General features: G+C 36.6%; 1 protein-coding gene across 6 annotated transcripts in view; it reads right to left on the reverse strand.

Annotated features, from left to right (window-relative positions):
* GSK3B (glycogen synthase kinase 3 beta) overlaps positions 1-16,337 on the reverse strand; it is a 215,096-nt gene that overhangs the window by 80,705 nt on the left and 118,054 nt on the right. The window lies entirely within an intron of this gene.

Below are 16,337 nucleotides of genomic sequence, written 5' to 3' on the forward strand. Positions count from 1 at the left end.
GTGTGACTTTTAGAGTGGCTTTCCCTAGTTCTCCCATTCCAAATTGTAACCCATTCCTCTACCCCCAGTTCCCATCAGCATTCATCATTTTCCCAGGGATACGTATCACGTTCTAACCAGAGTTTACTTTTTATTGTTGGCTTCTGCCCCATGAGGACTGAGCTCCACGAAGGAAAACTTTTTTTTTTGTTTTGTCCTCTGCTCTATTTTCAACTAGAATAGTGTCCAGCACACAGTAGGTATTCAAAAAACACTTGCTGAATTAATGAAGATCAGAGGGAATGGATACTACCTAAAAATTAGGATGATGGTCTGCCAAGTTTTAACTAAACAACACTATGAAAAGTGGCTATGGAGAAGAGGGAAATTGGGAAAATGAGAATCAAAGTAGCATGAGCAGCTGGAAACCTATAAGAATCCAAGGCCTGGACCAGGACATAGGCAATAAGGATTTTTTAAAAATGAGCCATGGGGCAGGTATACTGTATACTGGCTAGTTAAATCAGACAGTAATAGAGAACCTGGGAAACAAAGAAGTTTGGATTAATTTAGCAGTCTCTAAACTTGGGCAATTAGGTAGGTAATGAGACAAGGAACATAGAAAGAGCAAAAAGGTGTGAGGGGGAAAAAGTTAGTTGAACTTTTACTTAATGAATATGAGGACATTTTAGGTAGCTATGTTTTGTAGGTGACTGGAAATACCTAGATGGTTGGTCAAGTCAAATTCAGGAAACTAGAGTAGAGCATAGTTAGAGACTCAGGCAGTAGCTGAAACTATAAGAACAGAACCATTCACTTAAAAGCGAGGAAAGGAGTATAAGAGCCTTGAAATTTAAGAAGCAGGAGGCCTTAGGGGGAAAACTCAGCAACAAGAACTAAGAGAAATAAAGGTGTAAGGGACGACTAGCACAGAAAGACCCAAAGCTGAGTTTTAATAATCTTGAGATGGGGAATGGCAAAGTGTTTCAACAGCAGGAAGGATGCAACTGAAAAGGCTTCTGAATCTGGTATGAAGTGGTTCAGTGATGGTGCTGGAAAGAGTAGTTTCAGTCCATGGTGCCAGCAGCAACCAACCTGTACTGAGTTCAAGAGTGAGCAGATGGCAGGTGAGAAATAGGAGGCAGTTAATCTAGTTTGTTCTTACAAAATCCCTAATAGTACAAGTAAGGAGAGAACTGGTAACTTGAGGGGAAATAGAAGTCAAATTAAAAAAAAGTTAATGTGCTTTTTGTTTGTACTTTTTAATGGCTAAGAGAACCAAATTTATTCGTAAGATAAAAATAGAATAAAGTTTTAAGAAAGGAAAGGGATAACTGATGAACCAAGGTTCTAGAACATGACAAGAAGAGGAAATCAAAAACGCAGAGAAGGTATACTCTGTAGTAATTAAGAGGCAAGGTTAGCATGAGTCACACGAATTACACAGAAGTCCCAACTCTGCTACTACCAGTTATGTGACCACAGCAGGTTACTTTACCGCTTGAAGCCACAGTCCACTGTAACACAGTACTGCTAATGATACATACTTTAAAAGACTGTCATGAAATTGTAAGATATGATCCATATACAACTCTTGAAGCATATTACCTGGTACAGAATAAAGATTTAGCTTTAACTATCAATTTTAAAAAGAAACAATACCGTATTTTTTTCTGTACATCTAAAATAAGTGATTAGGTGTTAGGCAGAATACGTAAAATGAATGCTATGTCTGATGACCCCATTTCTTATAAAAAGGTGATTAATACAGATGTCAAAATTATCCTTTTTTAACTATTATATGATTACAGGTTTCTTGATTTAAAAAAAATCTTTTGACAAAGCTAATCACAATGAGTGACCTGGAAATATGTATGGTAATTTAATTCATTTGCTAAATAATCATACCAAAAGTGAAGAACAAACAGACTAAAAAATGAATACCAAGTTCAAGGAAGATTGAACTTGGAGGGTCCAATTAGATTTGGAGCAATAGTTTACAGATTAATATAAGTCTATTTTTGTACATGTTTTCCTTTATTAAGGGTTGCAAAAGCCTAAGCAACACATGTAGATGTGTGAAGCCAAAATGTTTAACACAGTAAGAGGTGGTAGCTGGTAAAAATAGATTAGATTAAGATATAATTAAAAGCATGTTACTTAAAAAAAAAAATGTGCCTGTCAAATAAAACATATCAGGGGATGGATCTGGCAGTCAATTTATAATTTACTGACTTTAACAAACCACCTAATATCGCCACAAACCTAGGGAAAATGCCTTAAAATGGAAGACCAAATTAGAATTTAAAGACGCTAGTAGTCTAGAATGCTAAGCCAAATCAACAATAAAAAATTTAAGAAAGATAAATACAAAACCCTATGATTAAAATGAAAGTATCAATTCATTACATAAAAAGATAAGACTTGATAGTAATTCATCTGGAAAATAAATGATAGGTGTAACTGAATAGAGCTCAAAAGGAATCAACATTGAGATGTAGCTAATGAAAAAATTTGACGCAATATTAGGTGTTATAGAAGTACCGTGTTCAGATCAACAAAGATAATTCCACTCTACTTTGCATAATTCAGGCTTTATTTGATGTATGAATGATATCCATTTTTAGGCGCTATATTTTATTCATAATATTAACAAAATACCACAAAGGAAGGTTACTAAAACCAGGTCAACTGTTTTCATTTATTACACTCTGAGAAATATGGAGATTCAAATTATATTTGTAGTAGTACTTTGCAGATTAATACGTCTATCTTTTTGCTCAAATAAATTCTATTTATTCACTCTATTAATTAATCAAAAGCTTGTCAGTTTTCTTTAGAACCACAGTGGAGGTCTGTCCATTTTTTGTAGGTATAGTGTTAACTGTCCCTTGACATTCAAAAGTTCTTGTTTTAACTATCTTCATTTTCTGAGACACAGGAGGTATCTTATATTCAAAGGCTCTTTGAACAACCTTTCACTTTTCATGCTTATATTCAAATCAAATCCACTTTAAAAAATGTATATGTAACTGGGTCCTAAGACTAAAACAAACAAAAAAACAAACCAAGAAATACTACCACCAATAGTGTTTTGAAATAAATGGGCTCAAAATCATATTCTTTAAATGCTCTTGTTACACCTGGAGATGTTCTGCCATAAATTAAACAACCTCAGGAATAATCCTCCCTGAGGGGAAAGTGCCCATTCCTAGGAAATGTCATCACAGCAGAGATATAATATTTTCATGTTCCCGAAGTAGTTTTGTAGCAGTTATCTTTTTATCAAAAGATAATTTAAGAGACTGAGGATACTTAATATTTGAAGAAGAAAGAAAGACCAGGATTCCGCATTCCTATCATTTCTAATTTTTTGGAAAATCTCAGGCCTGTTGTTTTCTTAACACAATGTCTTTTGAGTTATCAAACAGAATGCCTGAATATTCATAGATTAGCAGAAAATTTTAAAAATAAGTGCAAAACACAACATATAAAGAGTATCATTTAGCTGGAGACACTGAAAACAGTCTCCTAACATAATAAGAAAGTAGATTTCAAAAAACAGTTACTAGGCTTCCAAACTACATGATGTATAATTCTAAGAATATTTCTCTCCATGGTTCAGTTATCATTTTTGTTAACAGAGTATTAACAGAATACTCTAACCAGTCAATCCTAAAGGAAATCAACCCTGAATATTCACTGGAAGGACTGATGCTGAAGCTGAAGGTCCAAGACTTTAGCCACCTGATGCAAAGAGCCGACTCACTGGAAAAGACTCTGATGCTAGGAAAGATTGAGGGCAGGAGAAGGGGGCAACGGGGATGAGATGGTTAGATGGCATCACCAACCCAATGAACATGAGTTTGAGCAAACTCTGGGAGACAGCGAAGGACAGGGAGGCTTGGCGTGCTGCAGTCCATGTCACGTCCAGTTAAGAGTCATGTCTGACTCTTTGCTTGAGTCGCAAAGAATCGGACATGACTTAGTGACTGAACAACAACAAACTGCTGATAGCTCCTCCTCTATGAGCTCCACTCTAAAAGTGTTCACTTTTAAGTTAAGAAATTTAGATGACAAAATCTCTGCAAAAGCTGGGATAATTTCGTCCACTGGAAAACAGATACAACTTACTATGATGCTCTTACCCCAAGTTTTCAACTTGAGCAAACAAAGTTGCTTGAAGATGCAGTTGTAAGTAGAACTGCATTATCATTCTAAAAATTTGATGGGATGCAAGAACCCAGTAAAAAAGCATCCAGCAAACTATCATGGTGACCCAGGGTTCTCCTCAGAGTTGAGTTTAGGGTACCTGCACTGCAGAAAAATCTTCAAAGCAGATGCTTTTCCTCTGATGAATGTGCCAGGCTGGTTAAAGATGGAAATAATACTAACAGGAAACGGTATGGATTAGGAAAAAGAGAAATATTCTTTTGCCTGGGAGACTGGGGGAGGGGATGGGGAAGGTGCTGAGCACCTAGCATACAACAATGATTAAGGCAAGCTTCATCTTTATCTCACTCCTTCAAAGAAAAGAAATACTAAAATGATACAAAATCTTGAAAAAAACTGTACCAGAAGAAAAAAAATATGTGTGTTTGCAAATACTGGAGGACAAAATATTTATATGCTATTAAGGAAAACAATGCCAATCTGACTACATAAAAATGTAAAGCTTAAAAAGAAACAGAACCAAATAAAAATATGACAATTTGGGGAAAAAACTGTTTACACATCGTAAAGAGCTTACTTGTTTTTGTTTAAAATACAAATAGCTCCTGTACATCAGTAAGAAAAGACTAACATTCTAATAGAAGAAAATGGAAAGGGGCACAAATATATGGCCATACAAATGGCAAACAAAAATGTAGAAAGATGCTCACTCTCATTCATAATTAAAGAAAGGCCATAAGATAACAATGAGCTACCGTTTCTTACATATCAAATTGGAAAAGAAATTAAACCTGAGAAAACTAAGTATTGGAAAGCTGTCTGTCCAAAATGCACCATTATACACTTCTGGTGAAAGCCCCAATTCTTGCAATCTTTGGGGAAGTCAGTGGGCTAAAATATTCACCCCAAAGTGAAGATGAACAGACACATCCAATTTGACTCAGCAATGCCATGTCTAGGAATGAAGTCTATGAAAACAATTCTGTGCCTGTGCCTCTGTGTATGTACATGCACACACACAAAGATGACTAAAGATTTGTGAAAAGAAATTTAAAATAATCTACATGCCAGAAAGTAAAGACATGTTCAAAATCCAAAACCAAAGCAAAACTGAAGCCCACAGTAATTGAGTTATGACAAAGGAAAACAGACGGTTAGCCACAAAGAGCTGCCAACGACCAAAGCAGGAGCATTTGATTAATAATAATAATAAAAATAGAATGTTTAAAATTATGAATGAGACTGAGCATCTTTCTACAATTTTTTTTAAATTTTTCTAATACTACAAAAAAGTACTATTACATTACGCTGCTGCTACTGCTGCTAAGTCACGTCAGTCGTGTCGGACTCTGTGTGACCCCATAGACAGCAACCCACCAGGCTCCTCTGTCCCTATTACATTATAACTCAAAGTATAAAGTAAATATGCATGAGTCCACACTGATATAAACAACAGCTTAATAAAGAAACAATCATCACCCAAAAGAAATCCAAATAATTTACACAGCGACTTTACCCTTAAGGAAAATAACTGCCCTCTTCTTAGGTGTGGGCTGTGGATAGCGACTTCCTTTCAAAGGATACAGCATGGAAGAGGGGAGAGAGTAACTTTACAGTAGAGAAAACTGAAAAATACAAGGTCAGCCAGGTGATGAAGATTAATAGCAAATCGTGTTGACAGCACATACCCTTGATGTGATATGCTGAAAATGGCACTCTGTGGTCTTTTTCCAAATAACCTATAGCTCTAGTTTCTTATGAGAAAAATTCCAATAGTGAGGCAGTCTACAAAATATCTACCTACCACTACTCAAAACCGCCAATGTCATCAGAAACAAAGGAAGTCTGAGAAACTGTCATGGCCAAGCGGAACCTAGGGCACATAGTAACTAAATGCACTAAGATAGCTTCAATGGGGTTATGGAAGAGAAAAAAGACATTAGGTAAAAACTAAGGAAACCTGAATAAACTTTGGACATTAGTTAGTAATTATCTATCAGTAATGGTTCATTAATTGTAATAAATGTACCATACTGATATTACATGTTAACAATAAAGGAAATTGGGTGCAGGGTCTAGGCACACAGACATAAAAGGCCATATTATTATGCTATTATGGTAACATATGCTATGCTGCTGCTGCTGCTAAGTCGCTTTAGTCGTGTCCAGCTCTGTGCGATCCCACAGACGGCAACCCAGCACGCTCCTCCAGCCCTGGGATTCTCCAGGCAAGAATACTGGAGTGGGTTGCCATGTCCTTCTCCTACATATGACATATGTGCTCATATATGCACATAGGAAATTTGCCTATGTGGAAAGAGATTTGGGGATTTTAAGGATTAGGGTTAACATCTTATTTTTGTCTTCTACCCCTCTGTTATTTCAATTTTTTTTTTTTATAGTATGAATGTAGAAATATTTTAGTTTCACTAAAATATTATGATAACATAAAAACAAGGTGATAATTAATAATAAAAAGGAACTTATAGATTCACATTTTCAAGCAGATGATAGTCGGCATCTTACTGCTGTAAATAACATTTATAACTCAAGAGGAGGTCTAGATAATTCATCCACTTCAGGGAGTTTTACATTACCTATATATTTATTCTTTAGGTCACACTCCAACAAAAATGTCAGCATTTCTTCACTAAAAGTTTCATCGGATTATCTATTTCTATTATACTGTAAGATAAATCACCATGAAACTTAAAGAAAGATACAAAACTGGTCTTATTTAGGCAACCTCTCTATTTCAGTGAATAAAATTCTTGTTATCAATCATTTTCACACAGTAAAAAGGTGAGAATGAAAAAAGCCAGAGGCATTAATTTTGTAAACTTGACTACATATATACTTAGCCACAACTCTGTATAACATTTCTGCATGTATGTCATTTCTGTAACAGGATTTCATTTAATTTAAAACGGCAACACACCAAAAAATCCTTTTCTTATAGGGAAGTTGACAAACAATTATGAAACTACTTTTACTTTCTCAGCTTCACATCCCACTACTGGCCCCATAACTCCCTACTTTATATATCTGAAATATTGAAATACCTGTATCTCCTCTACATAGACTATGCTGTTTAACTCCAACAAACTTTCCAAAAATCCTGTACTTCTAAACTTGACACATACCTATTCTGCACTATATATCAAAATAGCTCTTATTTGGGCTTCAAACCCTGAATAACCATCACCTCTCCTATGTAATTCATTTGCTGATCCCTCTGTATAATTTATTACTTTCCTCCATACTGTTTCTACTCCTAATACAAGTAAGTGTCATTCCATGTATCATTTTGCAGTATATTTCCCTCCTGTCCTCCTTCAAATTCAAGATTTTACACTTTGTACCTAAAACACTATACAATGCAGGCAAATTGAAGTAAGTTTTACAATTTGAAAAGAATAGGTGGTTGGAAAGAAAACACACTTTACAGCTGAAGAATCTACGTTTGAAAATGGTTCCTATGATTACTAACTATACAACACCAGGCAAATTCTTTAATCACACAAGACTTCCATTTTTCCAATGATAAAACTAACAAAATAGAATATTAGCTATCTAGTAGTACTACATGATGGAGAAGGAAATGGCAACCCACTCCAGTATTCTTGCTTGGAGAATCCCAGGGACGGGGGATCCTGGTGGGCTGCCGTCTACGGGGTCGCACAGAGTCGGACACGACTAGAGTGACTTAGCAGCAGTACTACATGATTTTTAAATGAGAAAAATGTATTCCAAAAGCAGTTTATAAATCATAAAATATTAAGAAAAATTGCATATTTAAGATTTAAGACATTATGTAATTCCAGTTAACCAAATGAATATCTCTAGGAATTTGAATTTGATTAAATTATACATAAAGTGTATTTATCTAATATTTTAAAATATTTATTTTTGTATATGTTTAATAAAGTATTAGTAAAATGGTGCTAATTTTTTGTGTTTGCTTAAACTTAAAATTAATGAGGTAAAAAGACATAAGATGATTAGCATATGCTCAGTCATTACTTTTTAAATTTATCCCTCTACAATACAGTATGCACCCACTACAGTTGGAGGCCTCTATTTTATTAAACGTTTCTACCTAGAATAACAATTTCACTAAGTAGTCCACAAAGTGAGGAAAACAATAAGAGGGGGAGCAAGACTTCTGGAACAGCAGTACAAGGAGTGTAGATCTTCTCCTCAGCAAAGCAAAATGATAAAATGCTTAGCCAGCAACTGTGAAATGTCTGGAAATTGTTCTAAGGGCACACAGCAAGTAAGAAACAAATCTTGATAACAACTGCAGGAATCTATGGCATTTTAGCAAAGACCTGCACCTTTACCCTGTCATCCTATCTCCATGTATGGGAAGCTCTATTCAGGACTCTCTCTGCGAAAGAGTTGAACATGACTGAGCGATTGAACAACAACAATCCAGCACTCTACTCCAGACAGCACTCTCTCCTCTCAGCTCCTAGTCAAGGACTACGGTTTCACCCCAGGAGGGACAAGCTGCACCCCAAGTTGCAAAAGATTTATCCTAGCCAAGAGAACTGTCTCTCCCTTCCCCCACTCAGCCCCCACAAGTAAGTCAGAGAAGCCCTACTCCAGGCATAGCAGGCTGAAGCCCTTGACAGTCTCATCCTCAATTTGCTCACAGGAACAGCTACCATGCTGGGAGGGCCAACTTGTGAAGACTAGGGGGTGCAATCGCTACTGCCCCTCTTTCGGTGCCTTCTCATACAGTGGGAGTGTAACTCTGGGAAAAGTGAATCCTCATCCAGTTCTAGGGTATGAGCGCAGGGGTTCTATCCAGGGAGAAAGGCAGGCTATGTGCTCTATTGCAAGACATTAACTATTTGTAATACAGAAGAAAGAACTCTAGCCTATAACTGTTGCCTGAAACCAACGGAGATCTTTGCTGTTGTTCAGTTGCCCAGTCATTGTCTGACTCTTTGTGACCCCATGGACTGCAGCACACCAGGCCTCCTTGTCCCTCATCATCTCCTGAAATTTGCCCAAGTTCATGTCCATTGCATCCATCCATGGGGATGCCATCCAGCCATCTCATTCTCTGATGCCCTCTTCTCTTTCTGCCCTCAATCTTTCCCCTTCATGGATCACTGCCTTGTCGTGGCAAAGGGGCTTGCATAACTCAATGAAGCTATGAGACATGCCATGCAGGGCCATCCAATATGGACAGGTTGTAACAGAGAGTTCTGACAAATGTGATCCACTAGAGGAAGGAATGGCAAACTATCCCAGCATATTTGCCGTGAGAACCTCATGAACTGTATAAAAGGAGATCTTTGTAGACAGCAATTAAGAGGAGGCTGGTAGGCTCATGGCACAAACAAGGCAAGGCATCATTAAGTTTAATAGAAAGAACCAAGGGAAAATATAGTCAAGAAGAGCCTACTTGGAATTACAGTCATCTCTGTAAGTTGATAAGGACGTGCACAGCTGCTAGCTGAGCAGGATGTGGGACAAACCTGAAGCACTCCCTGAGTTGCCCAGATACATCAACATACAGCAGAAGTACTATTGCCACAAGTGGCTTACAACCTCTGACCATACACTTGAGTAAACAATAAGCCACTCTGAGGCAACAGCAACTCCCAGGAAGTAAAATCACATTCATCCTGGCAGAGAAAAAGACTGAGTGTCCAAGGCTATAGCCTCTCAGGAGCAATGAGAGGGGAAATTCCGATCTATCAGTCCCTAGTTCAACATGTGGCAAACAAATAATGAACTTCCTGAACTATGACAACAGCATTCAAGCCAATCACACATCCAATGGTAAAGGATAAAAATATAACTATGTTTCAAGTCATAGCCTTTGACCAATATATGACATTTAAAAGAGGAATGATCTCTAATCAATCTCTAATCAAACTGATCTCTAATCAATAACCTTAACTTCTACTTGAAAAATTAGGGGGAAAAAAGGGCAAAATAAAACCATAGGAAGGAAATAATGAAGACTAGAACAGCAATAAATACACTGGAGAACAGAAAAGCAATTAAAAAATTAATGAAACCAAAAGTTGGTTCATTGGGGAAAAAAAATCAACAAAATTGATAGGCCTTTAGCTGACTGACCAAGAAAAAAAAAGAGAGAAGACTCAAATTATCAAACCAGGAATGAAAGCAGAGACATCACAACTGACCTTACAGAAACAAAAATAATTCTAAGGGAAAAGTATTAACTTTATGTCAATATATAAGACAATTTAGATGAAATGAAAAAATCACCAAAATGGACAAAAGAAGAAATGAAAAATCTAAGTATACTTATTACAAGCAGAGTAAGTGAATTAGTAATTTTAAATTTACCACAATAAGTCATCTGTTGTAAATGGCTTCACTGGAGAAATCTGCCAAACTTTCAAAGAAACAATACCAATTCTTCAGGAAATTTTTCAAAAAAATAGAAGAGGAAAACACTTTCTAACTTATTCTATGAGGCCAGTATTACTCTGATACCAAAACCAGACAAAGTCATCATGAACTGGGAAAAGAAAGAAAGATGGCTAAAGAACATGAATAAAGATGCAAAAATCCAGAGAGAGTACTCTATCCCAAAACAGAAGAATACTTATTCTTCTCAAGTGCACATGGGATATTATCCAGAATAGGTCATATATTAGGCCATGAGACAAATCTCAGTAAGTTTTAAAAGACTAAAATTATACAAAGCATCTTCTCTAACCACAATGAAATTAAAACCAGAAATTAAAAAATTCAAAACGTGTGGAAATTTTAGCACAGTGTTACAGCAAACTGTTACAGCAAACTTTTAGCACACTGTTAACAACCAAATGGCCAAAGAGGAAATAAAGCGAACACATCTTTAAACAAGAAAAATCAGAAAACACTTAAGAGATAAATGAAAACAAAAACAAAAACTCAATGGAGGCAGCAAAGCAGTACTCGGGAATATACAGAGAGAAGATCTTAAATCAATAACCTAACTTTATACACTAAAGAACAGAAAAAGAAGAGAAACTAAACCTAAAGCTACCAGAAGAAAGAAAATAATAAAGATTAAACCAGAAATAGGTAGCTCAGTGGTAAAAGAATCTGCCTGCCAATGCTAGAGACACAGGTTTGATCCCTAGGTTGGGAAGATCCCCTAGAGGTGTGGAAATGGTAACCCACTCCAGGATTCTTGCCTGGAGAACCCCACAGACAGAGGGAGCCTGGAGGACGACAGTCCACTGTGCTGCAAAGAGTTGGACACGGCTGAGCGCACACCTAAAGTAAGAGAACAGAAAAAACAACAGGTTTGAGGAAACCAAAAGTTGGTTCTTTGAAAAGATCAACAAAACTGACAAACTTTCAGTTAGACTGACAAAGAAAAAAGAGAGAAGACACAAAAAACTAAATCAGAAATGAAAGTAAGGATATTACTATCGACCTTACAGATATAAGGACTATAACAGAATATGGTGAATAAACTGTATACCAACAAATTCGATAATGTAGATGAAACTGATAAATTACTAGAAACACACCAATCGATAAAGTGACTCAAGATGAAATACAAAATCTCAACAAACTTATTTAACAAAAGAGTCAATCAGTGGTCAAAAACTTCCCCAAAAGTAAAGGCCAGTGCCGAATGGTTTCAATGATAAATTCTAACAAACATTTAAAGAAGAATTAAGAACAACCCTCTCAAAAACTCTTCCAAAAATACAGAAAAGAAAAAAACTGCCAAGTGTTTAGGTTAATTCCTATCATATAGTAAGCACCATGTAAGTCTGGGCTATTATTACTATTTATTTACTATTACTATTATTATTATTGGGCTTTCCCAGTCACACATTGGTAAAGAATCCGCCTGCAATGCAGGAGATGCATGTTTGATTCTGGGGTCAAGATGATCCCTTGGAGAAGGAAATGGCAGCCCACTCCAGTATTCTTGCCTGGGAAATCCCATGGACAAAGAAGCCTGGTGGGCTACAGTCCATGGAATCACAAAGAGTCAGACACAACTGAATGAGCACATATACACTATTATTATCATACAGCAAAAGGCTGCTGCTAAGCTGCTAAGTCACTTCAGTCGTGTCTGACTCTGTGCGACCCCATAGACAGCAGCCCACCAGGCTCCGCCATCCCTGGGATTCTCCAGGCAAGAACACTGGAGTGGGTTGCCATTGCCTTCTCCGAGCAAAAGGCTATTTGCTTCTAAAGGTTCCCCAAAGTAGACACTAAATAATCTCCCCTTGCCCAACGATCATTACTAAGATACACTGCTTCTAGTGCTAAACTGTATAGCAATAATACACAAAATCTGGAGACAGACTGTGGAGTTGACTCCTAATTTTGCCACTCCGTAGCTGTATGAGTCTTAGGTCATACAGCTTACTTAACTCTGACTGCCTTAATTTCTTCTTCTATAAAACAGGAAAAGTAACCCATTCTTTACTGGGTTACAGTAAGGGTGAAGTGAGGTATAAAGTATGTGTAAAAGGGCTTAGAGCAATGTCTGGACACACAGCAAGTGCAATATATATTTGCTATTACTTAGTAATTTGTAAGCTAATGTGTTAATTATATACCATGTGCTACGATAAGCACTTATATTACATTTTTTTCCTTGCAAAATCCCTACTATACAGATGACAAGGGTTGAAAAGGGCTTTCAAAGGTAATACTACCTGTCATACTGCTATGAAGTGACGGAAACAGGATGCAAACCCAAGTATTTCTGGATACAAAGCCAGAGCTCTTTACTTTTCATAATGGATTCACCTCAACCGTTTTCTCGCCAGGGCTAGTGACAAACAGGCAAAATCAAGCATACCATTCTTCTCCCTGATCCCAGAAGAAGTTGTACAAACCTCCCTTTCGGAACACAGCCCTCTGCACAGTTACTATCGATAGCAAAGTTGGTATGAGGAATAATATCAACTGGACGTCCTCGCTATTTATAAACCGTCTCTCATACAAAAAGAGGGGGAGTCTTATTTAAGGAAGATAGCTTTTATTACTCCATAATCAAACTATGATGAACCACAGGTAAAACAATTTTATATGTAAGGTTAGAGAAATATTTCTTAAAGAAAACTATTACTTGATTTAAATAAAATCTAAGTCTCTTGTAAAAACAAAAAACGGTTTCCATACTTCTGCAGAGTCCCAGGCTTCTACAAACATGAGCTGCAACTCAGAGAAGGCAAAGTCAGTTGCCTCATACTCCAGTTTCAATCAGGAACAACTTTGCTTTTTATCTTTTCTACCGGTAGAACAGAGGTTCTTCATAAATTTCATTTAGGAGGGAAAGGTTTCTACTGCTGAATACTGACACTAAGAAACACTATTCTATAAGATACTTGGAATTCACTAAAGTATTATAAACCCAGAGTTTCAAAACATTGAAAAAATGTTTCTCTATGATCAAGGACAAAGTACTATTTATTCTGAACTAAATCAGAGTCAATAAAATCTATTGGGTAACTTGGAGTATAATAACTGACTACATGATGCTCCAATTACTGAATACTAATAATTCCAACCAGAAGACTATCTGCCAGAGACTAATCTGGTCACATCTCTAGTCCCTGTCCTGACTTAATTCCTCCTTCTAGTTATATTGGCTACTCTCTTCCACTACCATAGGCTAAAAGTATATTCTGTTTAACTCCCAAAGACAGCTTTTAAAATGGCAGGGTGGCACAAAGAGACAAGGTCACCAAGATGGCTATTTCTATAACCATTCAGTCAAACTATGGTCAGTGGAAATATCTGTCAAACAAAATAACCACCCTACTTGAACTTTACCCAGAACTAGAAAGTGCTTATGGACAAAAATTATGATACAGTCTTTGGGTAGCTTAACTATATTCTCAAAAATAATAATAGGGGAACAGTTAAGAATATTATGTAATACAAAAACTCAGTGGAATATTACATAACCAATAACTAAAAATATTATGAGGCAACAAGGGAAAGCTTTTGAAATTCTGAATTCTTAATAAGGTTATAATTAATTATTCATACAACTATGTAGAACGTGAACATACAGAATAATATATGTAGTACTGAAGTAAAACGCCAGGATAGTGAGTGAAAATTTTTCCTTCTTTAAAAATTTCCCCCAAAGTAGTAAAGGCTCAGAGAGAAGAGACTCCAAGAAAGAGAGAAAAAGAAAACGGCTCAGGACGGATGGAAATCCACACAAAAATTTAGAAATGATCAAATATTCAAAGAGAGTAGGATGAGTAGAAATCCAACGAACGATGGGTACACAAACCCAGAGAAAGAGGTTGAAATCCACAGAGTAACCAACAGAGAGAGAAACGGACCAACAGACACCAGAGTTATAAAGGGAAAATAAATTTGAGGGGTTGCCAGACAGGTAAGCCTTTGGGTGTTACCATAAAAGGTTTGTTTGAAAGATTTGTTCTTCCCTTTCTGCTCTTTATCTTTGTGAGAAGTAGATGAGTTAGTATTTGTAAAACACTAAAACAGTGCCTGGCATATAGGGAAAGCTATATATATATATATATATATATAATTTTTTCTTTTCAATTATGGTTTATTAGTAGGATATTGAATGTAGTTTCCCGAGCTATACAACAGGACCTTGTTGATTATTCAGGGAAAGCTACATCAATTAAGCAATCAAAAGATGTTCAAGGGGTTTTGTAGGGAGGCCTGTGCAAATGAATCCCCACGCAATTCAGTGGTTCATGGAACAAATAATCCTGACCTTTATTTATTCTCCTCTGTGGGGTATAATAATGTCTAGCATCTAATAACAAAACCCATAGGGATGCAAAATTCCATTATAATGGTGCTGTGAACATAACAGATGCTCCATAATTTTATTTGGAAAGGGGCAGGAAAAAGAAATGACATGTCAAAACAGGTAAGATCAAAGATGTAACAGGCAGTTTGTAGGTTAAAAAAAAAAAAGGTAGCATGAACCAAGTAAAGGGCTTAGGAAATAAAAGAGCTCAAATACTTACGAGGGCTTATAATCCCTAAAACAAGCAAATGGATCATTTAAACTTGGGGGAAAAAATTGAGAAAACACCTAAGAAATGAGAGTCACTAAAGGGCCAATTTGCTAATTATGGTTGTTAAAACCTTAGCTATGACACACACACACACATACATACATACACATGTAACAATTATATATCTGTAGGTATGTACATCACAATCCTGGCTTAATACACAGGTACTTTCCCATATTATAGGCTCTGTCATGGAAAAAAAAAGATTTCTAAGGAAATAATCTAAATAAAATTCAATGGAAAATAACTAAATGGTACACTAGGAAATACGTGAAGTAAAAAAGAACTGGGCTAGAAATCAAGAGGTATTATGAATCGAAGGAATTTGGGAAGTATATGCATGGTATGTGGGCTTCCCTGGTAGCTCAGAGAGTAGAGAATCTGCCTGCAATGCAGGAGACCTGGGCTGGATTCCTGGAAGATCCTCTGGAGAAGGGAATAGCTACCCACTCCAGTATTCTTGCCTGGAGAATTCCATGGACAAAGGAACCCGATAGGCTACGGTCCATAGCGTCTCACATGACTGAGTGACTCAAACACACATGAAGAAACACATACACGGAAGGGTCTAAAATATTAAATGAACTTATTCAAAGTGATGTTAATTTAGCCAAAGAGTTTAAGTGCTTATTACTTGTCTTCCCTCTTCACCCAAACCAGTGAAGGAAGAATGTAAAGAAAAGACTGAATCTGGGAAGGAGGAACAGTGAACAGACAGAAAGAAAAAGACCATGGCAAAACTGAGGAAAACGATTTTCTATGATTCCAACTCCAGTGAGTATAAGGTATTAGTCACTGTATCTTTTAAAGAGAAAATCCAAGGGTAGGAGGCTAAGGGGAGTTCAAAGCAGATCTTCTTTCCTTATCCTTTGCTTTTACTAAATTAAATGTGATAATAAATAGTGATCACTTACAAGAAGTTCTGTAATATTACATCTTTTCCAACTTTTTAATGCAATCTATCCCTAGAACAGGTTAAACTTGCTCCTAATGTTTAAGTCTCATTCCGGTCCAAAGTCTTCCTGCTTCCTATTCCCCTGCAATACTTCCAACTTCAACAAACTGACATCATTTTCCTCCCTCCAACAAACACGTAAACTATCACGGGCTCTGGGAGCACGTAAGAAAGACGAAAGTTTTTGAAATATAGAA

This window comes from Ovis canadensis, chromosome 1 (assembly GCF_042477335.2).
Source record: "Ovis canadensis isolate MfBH-ARS-UI-01 breed Bighorn chromosome 1, ARS-UI_OviCan_v2, whole genome shotgun sequence".
Taxonomy (NCBI): domain Eukaryota; kingdom Metazoa; phylum Chordata; class Mammalia; order Artiodactyla; family Bovidae; genus Ovis; species Ovis canadensis.